The following is a 13406-nucleotide window of genomic DNA, read 5'->3' on the forward strand; positions in this document are numbered from 1 at the left end:
CAAGCCGTTCAGCTGCCGCACGCGACGGCTGCTGGGAGGCAGAGCCCTAACCACCCCCTGGAAGGACTCGCTCAAAAGGCTCTGGCGTGGCCTTTTGCTGACACGGGAATCAGCAGACACAGCAGAGGAGGCCACTGAGGACTGGCTGCCAGAACAGGCCTCAGTGTCGGCGGCAGGAGTTGCAGAGGGGGGAGGAGCAGTGCGTTTCCGCACTCCTGCTGGTGCTGCTGGAGGAGCAGGAGGGCGGGTGGCTGCTGTTGCTGCTGCTGCTGCTGAAGGCTGTGCAGTGATGGGTGTGGTGCCACTGCCAGCACCAGATGCCTTCAGCCTCTGGAACTCCTCATGCTGGTGGAAATGTTTAGCCGCAAGGTGGTTGATGAGCGAGCTGGTGCAGAACTTTAAGGGGTCTGCACCTCTGCTCAACTTCCGCTGACAGTGGTTGCAAGTGGCGTACTTGCTGTACACAGTGGGCATGGTGAAATATCGCCAGATTGGTGACTTAAACATCCCCCTACGGCATGGAAGCGCTGCTGCCTGTCTCCCTGTGGTGGTTGGGGGGGGGGGCTTGGGTGCGGCTGGTGGTGGTACTGGCTGATGCTGCTGCTGCTGAGCCTGAGACACCAGCAGGGTGTGGGACGCTGCCAATGCTTGCAATGATGCGCCTCCTTGCAAGGCCCACAAGCGCATCCTCCTCCTCCTCCTCAGAGCTGCTGAGGACGACATCCCCTGGAGGTGGTGGCACCCAGTCTCTGTCTGTCACCGGGTCATCATCATCCTCCCCCTCCTGAAACATGTCCTGCTGGGATGAGGACCCCCCAAACTCCTCTCCTGATGCATGGATGGGCTGCTTGACTGTCGCCACAGTCTTGCTGTCCAATCCCTCATCTCCCAAAGTGCCCATCAGCATCTCCTCCTCAAGATCGCCAACAACAGCAGACAATTTACTCATGATGCCTGGGGTCAAAAGACTGCTGAATGACAGGTCGGCGAGTGACGGTGAACTGGCCTCCTCCCCAGACCCTGCTGGGCGGCTGCTGCGAACAGGGGTGGTGGTGGTGGTGAGGGTGGAGGCCTCGGATGCAGAGCTGATGGCGGGCTGCTCATCCTCCGTCATGAGTTGCACCACAGTGTCTGCATCCTTTTCCTCAATGGGACGTTTCCGACCCGGCTGGAGGAAAATGGGAGCAGGTGCTACACGCTGCTGCTGCTGTGTCTCTGCAGCGTGAGTTGCAGATGCTCCTGCTGGGCGGCGCCCAAGGCGTCCACGGCCAGTGGCTATGGGAGGAATGTTAGCCACTGACGCTGCTGCTGCTGCTGCGGAACTGTGCATGGTGGCGCGCCCGCGGCCGCGGCTTGCCACAATGCTGCTCCCTCTCCTCCTGATTCCCTTGCTGCCCTTCCCCTTGCCCAAACCGCGCTGGCTGCCACTTCCAGACATCTTCAATGTTTTGGGCGTATAGACAAAAGTTTTTTAAAAGGGCGGGTGAAAAGTGGGGTACTTTAATGGAGTGGGTTGGTTGGTGAGGTGACTGAGTGAGTGTCCCCTAGTACAGTAAGTAAGTAGTAACAGTCAGGAAGTACAACTAGCAGTTACAATAATCAGTAGTAATCACAAGTAAATTTAGTGTGTGTACACTCAGACAGTGAGTGCCCGCACGCAGGAGCTAGTAGCCTATGAACACAGTGACTGAGTGTCCTAGACTCCTAGTACAGTAAGAGTAAGTAGTAACAGTAAGTAGAACTAACTAATTACAATAATCAATCAGCGATCAGAAGGAAATGGAGTGTGGGTGGTGTGTGTACACTCAGACAGTGAGTGACCGCACGCAGGAGCTAGTAGCCTATGAACACACAGTGACTGAGTGTCCTAGACTCCTAGTACAGTAAGAGTAAGTAGTAACAGTAAGTAGAACTAACTAATTACAATAATCAATCAGCGATCAGAAGGAAATGGAGTGTGGGTGGTGTGTGTACACTCAGACAGTGAGTGCCCGCACGCAGGAGCTAGTAGCCTATGAACACAGTGACTGAGTGTCCTAGACTCCTAGTACAGTAAGAGTAAGTAGTAACAGTAAGTAGAACTAACTAATTACAATAATCAATCAGCGATCAGAAGGAAATGGAGTGTGGGTGGTGTGTGTACACTCAGACAGTGAGTGACCGCACGCAGGAGCTAGTAGCCTATGAACACACAGTGACTGAGTGTCCTAGACTCCTAGTACAGTAAGAGTAAGTAGTAACAGTAAGTAGAACTAACTAATTACAATAATCAATCAGCGATCAGAAGGAAATGGAGTGTGGGTGGTGTGTGTACACTCAGACAGTGAGTGCCCGCACGCAGGAGCTAGTAGCCTATGAACACAGTGACTGAGTGTCCTAGACTCCTAGTACAGTAAGAGTAAGTAGTAACAGTAAGTAGAACTAACTAATTACAATAATCAATCAGCGATCAGAAGGAAATGGAGTGTGGGTGGTGTGTGTACACTCAGACAGTGAGTGACCGCACGCAGGAGCTAGTAGCCTATGAACACACAGTGACTGAGTGTCCTAGACTCCTAGTACAGTAAGAGTAAGTAGTAACAGTAAGTAGAACTAACTAATTACAATAATCAATCAGCGATCAGAAGGAAATGGAGTGTGGGTGGTGTGTGTACACTCAGACAGTGAGTGCCCGCACGCAGGAGCTAGTAGCCTATGAACACAGTGACTGAGTGTCCTAGACTCCTAGTACAGTAAGAGTAAGTAGTAACAGTAAGTAGAACTAACTAATTACAATAATCAATCAGCGATCAGAAGGAAATGGAGTGTGGGTGGTGTGTGTACACTCAGACAGTGAGTGACCGCACGCAGGAGCTAGTAGCCTATGAACACACAGTGACTGAGTGTCCTAGACTCCTAGTACAGTAAGAGTAAGTAGTAACAGTAAGTAGAACTAACTAATTACAATAATCAATCAGCGATCAGAAGGAAATGGAGTGTGGGTGGTGTGTGTACACTCAGACAGTGAGTGCCCGCACGCAGGAGCTAGTAGCCTATGAACACAGTGACTGTCTGACTGAGTGTCCTAGACTCCTAGTACAGTAAGAGTAAGTAGTAACAGTAAGTACAACTAACTAACAATAATCTATCAGTAATCAGAAGGAAATAGAGTGTGTGTAGTATGTACACACAGTGAGTGAGTGCACACACGCAGGAGCTAGCTAGTAGCCTATAAACAGTGACAGTCAGTGAGTGTCCTACTCCTAGTACAGTATAACTACAATACTATTAGTAAAGGACAGCAGAAATACTGGTATAGATGAGAGAAATAAACAGAGGACAGCTGCCCACAGAGGCAAGGCCCCCCTGAGGCCTAAACCTGTAAGCTTGCAGCAGCTGCCTGTCTCTAATGTAACACACAAGCTACTAACTAAAATACAATGTCTATCTAACTAACAACAATATAGGTGTATATGGCAGGTGTAGGTGAGCAAAAACGCTAGGTAAATGATCACAATAGAGCACTTGCTAAGCCAAAGCACAAAGGAGCAACTCTCTCTCTGTACAAGTCTCAGGCAAGCATGGAGAAACGGAACATGGCGGCCGCTATTTATAGGGTAGGGGCTGGCCAGGGTCCCCCTCTGTGATTGGCTGCCGTCAGAGGGCCTGGGAGCCCTCTGATTGGCTCTAAGGACATCAATCTGGGCTATGACGCTATTCGAGCTCGGTACCGAGCTCGAATAGCGCCGTTTGCTCGAATAGCTCGAATAGTGAATGGGCTATTCGAGTGTACTCGGATAGCCCATTCGAATAGCTACAGCTATTCGGAGCTCGAATACCGAGCTCGGATAGCTGAAAAAGAGCTCGAATATTCGAGCTACTCGAATATTCGAGCTCTGCTGAGCACCACTACTTGCTGATTCATAGAAGCAGACATAGGGCTCGATTCACAAAAGCGTGTTAACTGTTATCACGCTGTGAAAAATTCTTCACACGAGTTTTAGCTCTGTTTAAACTGTTATCACACGCAAAAATTTGCGTCCGTGCGATAACGCAAATTTTTGAGTGTTAGCGTTCCATGTTCGTGTGATACATTCGCGTTATCGTGTGAACATGAAGGTTAACGCGCGCTAAATTCGCATTATAGCGCAAACGAGATTTTTTGCAAGAGATAACCGTTTTTTTGCACGAAAAAGCGCACAAAGCACTTTTTCACAGCCGCGATAACAGTTATCAGCTTTGTGAATCAACCCACTATTGTTAATGAAAACCTGTAGTTAAAAAAACGCCCCTGGGGGGTACTCACCTTGGGGGGGAAGCCTCTGGATCTTAACGAGGCTTCCGCCGTCCTCCTCTGTGCCTCCATTGGCCTGCCCGGGTCCCTCGAAGTGCGGCGATGTAAATATTTACCTTGCCAGGATCCAGCGCAGGTGCAGTAGCTGCTTTTCATTTGGGTAAGGCAGAAATAGCCAAACCCGATCGATCCGTTCTACTGTGCAGGTGCGAGTCCTTTTGCGTGTGCACAGTAGAGCGGATAAGATTGGGTTCGGTTATTTCCGCCTTACCCGACGGAAGAGTTGCTACTGCACCGGTGCTGGATCCCGGCGAGGTAAATAAATCTCTGCTTGTCAGACTTGTCGGGGGATGAGCGTAATGACTTAATTACGATTTAGCGAAATTTCGCGTAATTAGTGTAATTATGATTATGGCCGTAAGTACATAATCGTAATGAAGAAGGATTTCGCGAAATTCCGCGTAAGCGTAATTTCCGCGTAATTTTCGCATTACAGTGGGTATCGCGAAATTACGTTTGCCTTGCATGCAACCGTTTGTAAGCGTAGTTACATAATGTAATTTCGCGATAGTTCATATTACTGTAAGCGTTAATTTTCGCGTAGTTTTCGCGTTACGGAATGCTGCGTTGTTTTTCCTCCACAAATAATTCCCCTTGTTATGCCCAAATAACTCAATTTTAGTTTCATCAGTCCACTGCACCTTATTCCAAAATTAGGCTGACTTGTCCACATGTGCTTTAGCATACCTTAACCTGCTCTGTTTTTGCTGTGGGCGGAGAAAAGGCTTCCTTCTTTTTATAGCTAACAAGTAATTACGAAATTCGCGAAATTACGAAGAAATGCGAAATTACGTTATGGTTTAACACGAAATTACGTTATGAACGAAACGCGAAATTACGTGTTGAAAATTACGCTTACGGTATTTTCAATTACGATTTTAATGGCAATTACGCTACCATAATTTCGCATCGTAATAGAAAATTTTGCATGCGTAATTATAGTAACGCGAAATTTCGAAAATTTCGGCTCAACACTAATTGCAGGAGACTTCGGGGGAGCCAGCGCTGGATTGCCTGCAACTACAGGGATGGGGTAAGCCTCATTGGGACCCTTAGGCTTCCTCCTCCCGAGTCTCTTTAACAGCCTGTGCTTTCAAATGAGCGTATTTTCCATCTCTGCCATGGCAGTCATGTGACACAGGGGAGAGATCAAATTACAGTTTGTGATTAGACACAGATGAGGGGGAATTAAACAGACTAAACTCTCTGAATACATACAGGGTGCATTTCTCTATGTCTTCCTTCTGTCGTGTGCAAGAGTTCAGGTCAACTTTAAAGTGTACCTGTAAAGAAAAAAGTTCCCCTTTGGGGTACTCACCCACCTGGAGGAAGCCTCCAGATCCAAAAGAGGATCCCCCTCCCCGCCCCTGCGTTCCTGCATTGGGACCCCTGAAAAACAGATTGTTGTGCAGGCACAGTAGCTCAGTCCTGTCCGGCTTTCTTTGGAAAAAGCCGGGCTGGACCGCCTGTGCTTGTGCAGTAGAGATGTTGCGAACATAGAATTTTCCGTTCGCGAACAGCAAATGTGAACTTGCGCAAATATTCGTGAACAGGCAAATCTGGCAAACCGCCATAGACTTCAATGGGCAAGGAAATTTTAAAATCTATAAAGAATGTTTTTGGCCTCAAAAGTGATGGAAAACTGGTTTCAAAGGGACTAACAACTGGATGGGGGAATGCCGGAGGGGAATCCATGCCAAAAATCCCACCAGAAATTAAGGAGTTGACAAAAGTCCGATTTTAATCCCTAAAGGGCAGAAATCACATTATGAACAGCTTTGGGTGTTAGTGGGCTGTGGAGTGTCACATACAAAAAACTAGGGTTGCCAGGTCGGCTGATGGAGAAAACCGGACAGGGGGTGGAGTTAGAGGCGGAGTCAGAAGCGCACTTTTATGTAGAGTGGGGCTAAGCAATGGGCTTTTTAAAAAATGTTTTTTACAGTATTTATATCGCACTGACATCTTCTGCAGCACATTACAGAGTACATAGCCATGTCACTAACTGTCCTCACCAGTACATGCACATAAGAGACCACTTTTCACCAGTAAATGCACATAATAAGAGACCGCTTTTCACCAGTAAATGCACATAATAAGAGACAGCTTTTCACCAGTAAATGCACAAAAGAGACAGCTTTTCACCAGTAAATGCACAAAAGAGACAGCTTTTCACCACTAAACGCACATAATGACAAACAGCCAGTGTTCCCAGTATATGTAGCCAGGGATATATGTGCCCAGTATATGTGGCCAGGGGGTATATATGTCCCAGTATATGTAGGCAGGGGTGTAAATGTCCCAGTATACGTAGGCAGGGGTATATATGTCCCAGTATATGTAGCCAGGGGGTATATGTGCCCAGAATAGGTAGCCAGGGGGTATATGTGCCCTGAATAGGTAGCCAGGGGCTATATGTGCCCAGAATAGGTAGCCAGGGGCTATATGTGCCCGGAATAGGTAGCCAGGGGCTATATGTGCCCGGAATAGGTAGCCAGGGGGTATATGTGCCCGGAATAGGTAGCCAGGGGGTATATGTGCCCGGAATAGGTAGCCAGGGGGTATATGTGCCCGGAATAGGTAGCCAGGGGCTATATGTGCCCAGAATAGGTAGCCAGGGGCTATATGTGCCCAGAATAGGTAGCCAGGGGCTATATGTGCCCAGAATAGGTAGCCAGGGGGTATATGTGCCCGGAATAGGTAGCCAGGGGCTATATGTGCCCAGAATAGGTAGCCAGGGGCGGGGGGAAGGGGGGCAATCTCCCCCCCCTTCTTCCCTCACCTTAGGGTGCTGTCTCTCTCCCCCGCTGTCTCCTCCAATATTGATGTGCAGGCTGGCGGGTGGCTGCGGGCGGAACTTACCTCTGTGTCGCAGGCGCCGAAAGTTCGGGTCCCGCAGCCGCTGAGTTTCGACTCAAAAAAGATCCGGATCAAAGATCCGAATCATTCATGAGCCGGACAACACTATTCAGACTGATAGTGTTGTCCGGCTCATGAATGAGATTCTCAGCGGCTGCGGGACCCGAACTTCCGGCGCTGGAGCGACACAGAGGTAAGTTCCGCCTGCAGCCACTCGCCAGCCCTGCACATCATATTGGAGGAGACAGCGGGGGAGAGAGAGCACCCTAAGGTGAGGGAAGGGGGGGGGGAGATTGACCCCCTTCTCCACCGCTGCTCCCAGCTCTCTCTCTGCTGCGCTGTTCTCCTCCTGCGCTGCGGGGGGGGGGGCTCTAAAACCGGACAACTTAATTGTCCGGTTTAGCATGTTTTTTTACACTGGACACAGCGCACAAAAACCGGACTGTCCGGTGTAAAACCGGACACCTGGCAACCCTACAAAAAACACAGGAGACCGACGTGCTAGCCCTCAATAGGGCTGTTTGAAGTGCTTTATCCAGGCCAGAGGCCTCCCCCCTGATGAGGTGAGTACCCCATAGGGGAGAGTTGTGACTTGTATCCAGGTGGTATAGTGGCTATTAAATTCTGTAATCTGGGTAACCCAGCTGTGCTTTCTGGGGGAAAGGTGTGGATAAATTGTGTGTGTGTTGGAAGGGGGGGGGGGGGGGGGGGAGGGGTTAGGCTGTTTGTCAGGGGGCAGAACGAAGTACAAATCAGGCCCTGGAAGTTAGTACTTTCAAAATACACATTTGTTATTCCACCTCTACTCTTTCTTCCTATTCTATGCAATGTCATAGGTCCTGCAGACTGTTCCACTACGATGGGGGTGGGGAAGGGCTAAAAACATGAACAGTACACTGACATTAATTTGAATGTGGATAGTGTGAAAAAAAACTGTACTGCAATGTCATGGTTATCATTGTTATTACTGTTATACTGAGAGCTATGAAAATACTATAGTTGGTGCAAAAACCTTTTGTTGATTAGATCAGTATGTGAAACACACCCGCAGCACTTAAAATGAAAGTAACTAAAAGTCCTCCAGGTTCAAAACTAAAAAGCAGGAAATTGAAGCACAAAAGCAGAAGCTGTCAGGCTACCAACATTCATGGAAACTTACGGGTGACTTCTCAAATTATTATTATTATTACATGATACTTTATTATCAATTGCTAGCAAAGCTGTGCTGTAGGAAGTATGAGAGATGCAGAGAGAGCAAGGAGGAAAAGAGAAGAGAGAAATGTGGCAGGGAGGAGAGAGGTCAAATCTCGGGGTGAAAAAGTGTCAGGGTGACAAAGAGAAGGAAGAAAGCTCAGGGGGGAAGAGAGAGAGGTTATGGTGGCATAGACAGAAAGATCATGGGAGGGAGGGTGAGAGAGAGAGAGAGAGAGGAGTGATGTCCGGTTCATGAGTGATTGGTTCATTTAAGCTGGTTCCTTCCTGTGAGTCGAGTGATCCGACTCATCACACTGAACCGAATCAGTTCAATGGATGATTCAGGAACCGCAGCTGCACTGGGTCCTTTTCCACTGCAAAACCAATTTTGATGTGCATGTTTTGTGCGTTTTGTTATGCGTTTGCATTTTTGACCAATTTTGATATGCGTTTTTTAATGTGTTTGCATTTTTCTGATTGACAAGTGTCTTGATTTTTGAAAATAAATACTAGTGGTTAAATCAATACAAAACGCAAAGCGTTTTTCATGTGTTCCTATACTTTGCATTGAAACGCAAAACGCATCATAATTGCACAGACATGCATTTGCGTTTTTTTCTTTAATCAGAACGCAGTGGTGGAAAAGGCCACCCAGGTTTATTATTTTAAACAGGCTGCACTTAAAGAGGAACTCCAGTGAAAATAATGTAATAAAAAAAGTGCTTCATTTTTACAATAATTATGTATAAATTATTTAGTCAGTGTTTGCTCATTGTAAAATCTTTCCTCTCCCCGATTTACATTCTGACATTTATTACATGGTGACATTGTTACTGTGGGCAGGTTATGTAGCTGCTCCTAGCTGTTCTGGCTTTACAGACAGCTGTAAACAGCCATTTCCTGTCTGTGAACATTGCTACATTGTGGCAGTTTGCCAGGAGTACCGCGGTACTCAGAGCTTCTTGTGGGAGGGGTTTCAGCACAAAATCAGTCACACCGCGCCCCTGATGGTCTGTTTGTGAAAAGCATTCTATTTCTCATGTAAAATGGGGTATCAGCTACTGATTGGGATAAAGTTCAATTCTTGGTTGGAGTTTCTCTTTAAGGCCCCGTTCACACTGCACGCTTTGCCGTCTGCATTTCGGCAACACGTGCAGGAGGCAGATACGCATGACATCGGAAAGTGCATAGACTGCACTGATGTTCACACTGTGCGGTCCGCAAACGCATGCTGCACGCATTTTTTAATAAAACGCGCAGCTGCCCCATTCACTTTCAGTGAATGTGATCAGCCACGCAACACATAGAAACGCAGATGCCGTGCGTTTGTACACGTTGTGTTCCGAACGCACGCCCATCCGCGTTTGATGATAACGTGGCCTGAAAATCAGCAAACGCATGCGTTTTGCATTTTTTGGCAAAAACGCAGCAAGTAGAAAAGGGCCCGGTGCACACAGCTGAAGGATAAGGAGCCAGGAGGAGGAATAATAGATGTCTGGGCCAATTAGCAGTGGAGTGGAGTGACAGGCAACTAGTTACTGCTAGCCACACCTTCCCCAGTGAAATGAATCAAATGAGTCGGTTCATTATCCGGTTCTTTTTAATGAATTGAATAGAATGAATTGATTCATTGAAAAGAGCCGGACTTCCCATCACTAAGAGAGATAGAGAGAGAGAGAGAGAAGGAGGGAGAGAGAGAGAGAGAGAGAGAGAAAGAGAGAGAGTGTGTGTGCGTGCATGCTGCGTGTGTGAGTGTGTGTCAGTGTTGCCAACCGTCAGTAAATTTACTGACAGTCAGTAAAAAGTCAACAAATCTGGGCTGTCAGTAAAGTCCATAAAAAAATTTGTGGTGTCAGTAAAAAAAACCCTCTCTCTTTCTTAGATCACAGCACTTACCGCTTATCAGTTCACGTATCACTGTGGAATGTACACTGCTCTAGCTAAAGGTGGCCATACATCTGTAGACTTGGCGGCCGATCAACCATCAGATAAGACAATTATTATTGATATTACAAAAATCAGTGCCACCAAGAGCATGCCTAGTTGACAAACCAATTTTGGACCGAAATCGGTTGCATGTATCGATTGCATGTATCAATCGGACATGCTGGGAAATCTCAGGTTGGCATGCTCAATCAGGCGGGCAGTGATAAGGGCTGCGATAATCGAGAACAAATGTGAAGGAAACCCCCAGTTGCATCCACCAAATGTAAATGTATCAAAGCCCCCCCGGATGCCATGCATTATTACGTCACATGTCCGGTGTCCGCCACTGCACTCTTCTTCATCATTCACGCCCCACGTGGTTGCCGGTGTATTGCGCGTAAGGGCGCATGTGTGATACCTTTCATTTAATTTCAATAATATTAGATGTCAGTAAAAAAAGTGTTCTGTCAGTAAATTTTTTGTGCTTTGTCAGTAAAAACGTATTTCCGAGGTTGGCAACACTGGTGTGTGTGCTTGTATATGTGAGTGTGCGTGTGTGTGTGTGTCAAGTGGTAGGTCACATCAATGACGTCTATAGCAGTGGGCAATATCATTAGACATGGCAGCCAATGAGGTAGCAGTCTGGTGGAGGCACCCTGGCCAATAGCTCTGCTCCACTGGCTGGCCAATCAGGTAGCACACAGCGCGCAGCGAATAAAAGTGTATGCATCCCATTTTGCGGTAGCCGAGAGAGAAGGACTCGAGAGGAAAAGGGCTCAAAAGAGAGAATTATCCTAAAGCCAGTATAAATGGAAAACGATGCTTTTTTTTTTTTTTAACTGAATGTCACTTAACTCAGGTGACAGTTAGAGATGATCGTAATCAGCCAATTACGCAGTTCTGCCCATATGTAATTATTATTTGTAAATTCAATGGATTTTGTATAGTCATTCGTAATTTTGTGTAATATTTTGCGTACTTTTTGCGTAATTTCATGCCGACTTTAGCAGTGAATAGCAAAGTCCCCATACATGTTATTGACACCAGAATTGCTACATACAGTATGTTAAGGAGAATAGTGGGTACAAGTCAAAAAAAGATTTTTCCAAAAAAGACCTTATAGTTTTTGAGAAAATCTTAAAAAAATCCAAAGGAAAAATGTTTTTTAAACTCAGAAAAATGACAGTTTAAAAACCATTTTTCTTTGCATTTTAAAAATCGATTTTCTCAAAAACTACAAGGTCTTTTTGAAAAATTCACAGTTCTCCTTAACATATGTTGCAATTTTGGTACCAATAGTATGTATGGGGGATTTGCTATAAACCGATAAAAGGTGTCGCAAATTACGCAAAAATGTTGCAAAAAATATGCGAAATTATGAAATATTACTATTACATAGGAAATGGATTACAATTTTCCCCAAAAGTTTGCATTACAATGTTGATTTACGATGCATAATTACACACAGGTGTAATTTCCGCTCATCACTAGTGACAGTTAGGTTTATGCAATGTGCAAAAATCACTAAAATAAAGGCCCTGCCAGTGATGATGAACTGCAGTGCCAGTGAGGTCTAATGCTGGGTACACACAATTTCCCGCTTGATCGACTATTTCCCGCTTTATCGACTATTTCCGACATGTTCGATCGGGTCTCAATCGATACAGCCGTCGATTTTCTCATGTAAAGTATGCAAAATCGACGGCTGTATTGATCGAAACCCGATCGAATATGTCAGAAATAATTGATCGATCCTGCCGATCGAGCGGGAAATTGCATCGTGTGTACCCAGCATTATACAGGGCAGTACTGGAAAGGTAAGAGTAGCGGTGGACACTCAGGTGTTTGGGTTTTTTTGTTTTTATTTTACTGAATGCCACTTAACTCAGGTGACAGGTTTATGAAAAGACCACAAATGAGAATATAGTTGCTGTGGTGCACTGTCATAGCCGGCCTTTGACCTGTGCGACCGGAGTAGTCGCTCAGGGCGCCGGCTTCCAAGGGGGCGCTTAGTAGCTGGTTAGTAGCTGGTTACCTATACTGAGGGCACCTACACCTGATTTCCTATACTGGGGGCACCTATAGCTGGCTACCTTTACTGAGGGCACCAACACATGGCTACCTATACTGGAGGCACCTACGCCTGACTACCTATGGGGGCGATGGAGACCTTCAACTGACTTCCTATATTGGGGGCACCTATGCGTGGCAACCTATATTGGGGGGCGCACTGCAGCTATAACACGTGGGGCAAATTGTCGGTGCTGTGATATCATTCTAAATGGGGGGGCTAACTGTCCCACTGATTGTTTTTATTAATATTCCTGAGGGCCCGTTTCCACTAGCGCGAATCCGCATGCAGACAACGCATGCGGATTCGCATAAGCAATACAAGTGGATGGGACTGTTTCCACTTGTCAGTTTTCATTTGCGTTTTTATGTGCAGGATAGACCCTGCAGAATTCGCCTGCGTGTGGAATGCAGGCGAATCGCAGGCAATGTATTTAATAGGGAAATCGCATGCGTTTTTTGCATGCGTTTTTTCCCGCGATTTCGAGTGCGATTTCGCATTGAAAGTAATGTAAATTGACACAGGCAGTGACATGGTTAAAATCGCATATACCCTGCCCATGCGAAATCGCGGCAAAAAACGCATGCAGAATCGCATCCGCATGCGATTTTGTCAGCGGTGATATGCGGCGATTCCGCACCGCACTAGTGGAAACGGGCCCTGAAAGGTTCTAGCCTTCATTCTTAAGTAAATTCAGGATAATGCACTCTTTCCATCCATTCGTGGTTATTAATAGTATTTTTCCTATTATACATATGTGACGTATCACAGAGATCTGAGTATTTGGCGTGATGTGTCATGACGTCAAAATAGTTGGGAACCACTGTCCTAGGAGATATCTCAGGAGAAAAGATGAATTGCATATGGGCCTGTGTGTGTGCGTGTGTGTGTGTGTGCTCGCGCATGCGTGATCAGTGCTGCTCAACAGGATACCGGATATCCGAATAGACTCGGATATCCGACTTTTTTAGGCCTATCCGATCGGATCCGGATTCCGGATAGCTGGTCCAGTATCCGGATAGCTAT

The 13406-nt window shown here is 46.6% G+C and overlaps 1 protein-coding gene across 1 annotated transcript in view; it reads left to right on the plus strand.

Annotated features, from left to right (window-relative positions):
* Positions 1-8289: 8289 nt before the first annotated feature.
* Positions 8290-13406, plus strand: part of LOC137525968 (up-regulator of cell proliferation-like) — a 64027-nt gene continuing 58910 nt past the window's right edge. Inside the window, exon 1 of the mRNA XM_068247178.1 lies at positions 8290-8350. The gene's annotated coding sequence lies outside the window, so the exon portion shown is untranslated. The remainder of the gene's footprint in view (positions 8351-13406) is intronic.

Source organism: Hyperolius riggenbachi, chromosome 7 (assembly GCF_040937935.1).
Source record: "Hyperolius riggenbachi isolate aHypRig1 chromosome 7, aHypRig1.pri, whole genome shotgun sequence".
Taxonomy (NCBI): domain Eukaryota; kingdom Metazoa; phylum Chordata; class Amphibia; order Anura; family Hyperoliidae; genus Hyperolius; species Hyperolius riggenbachi.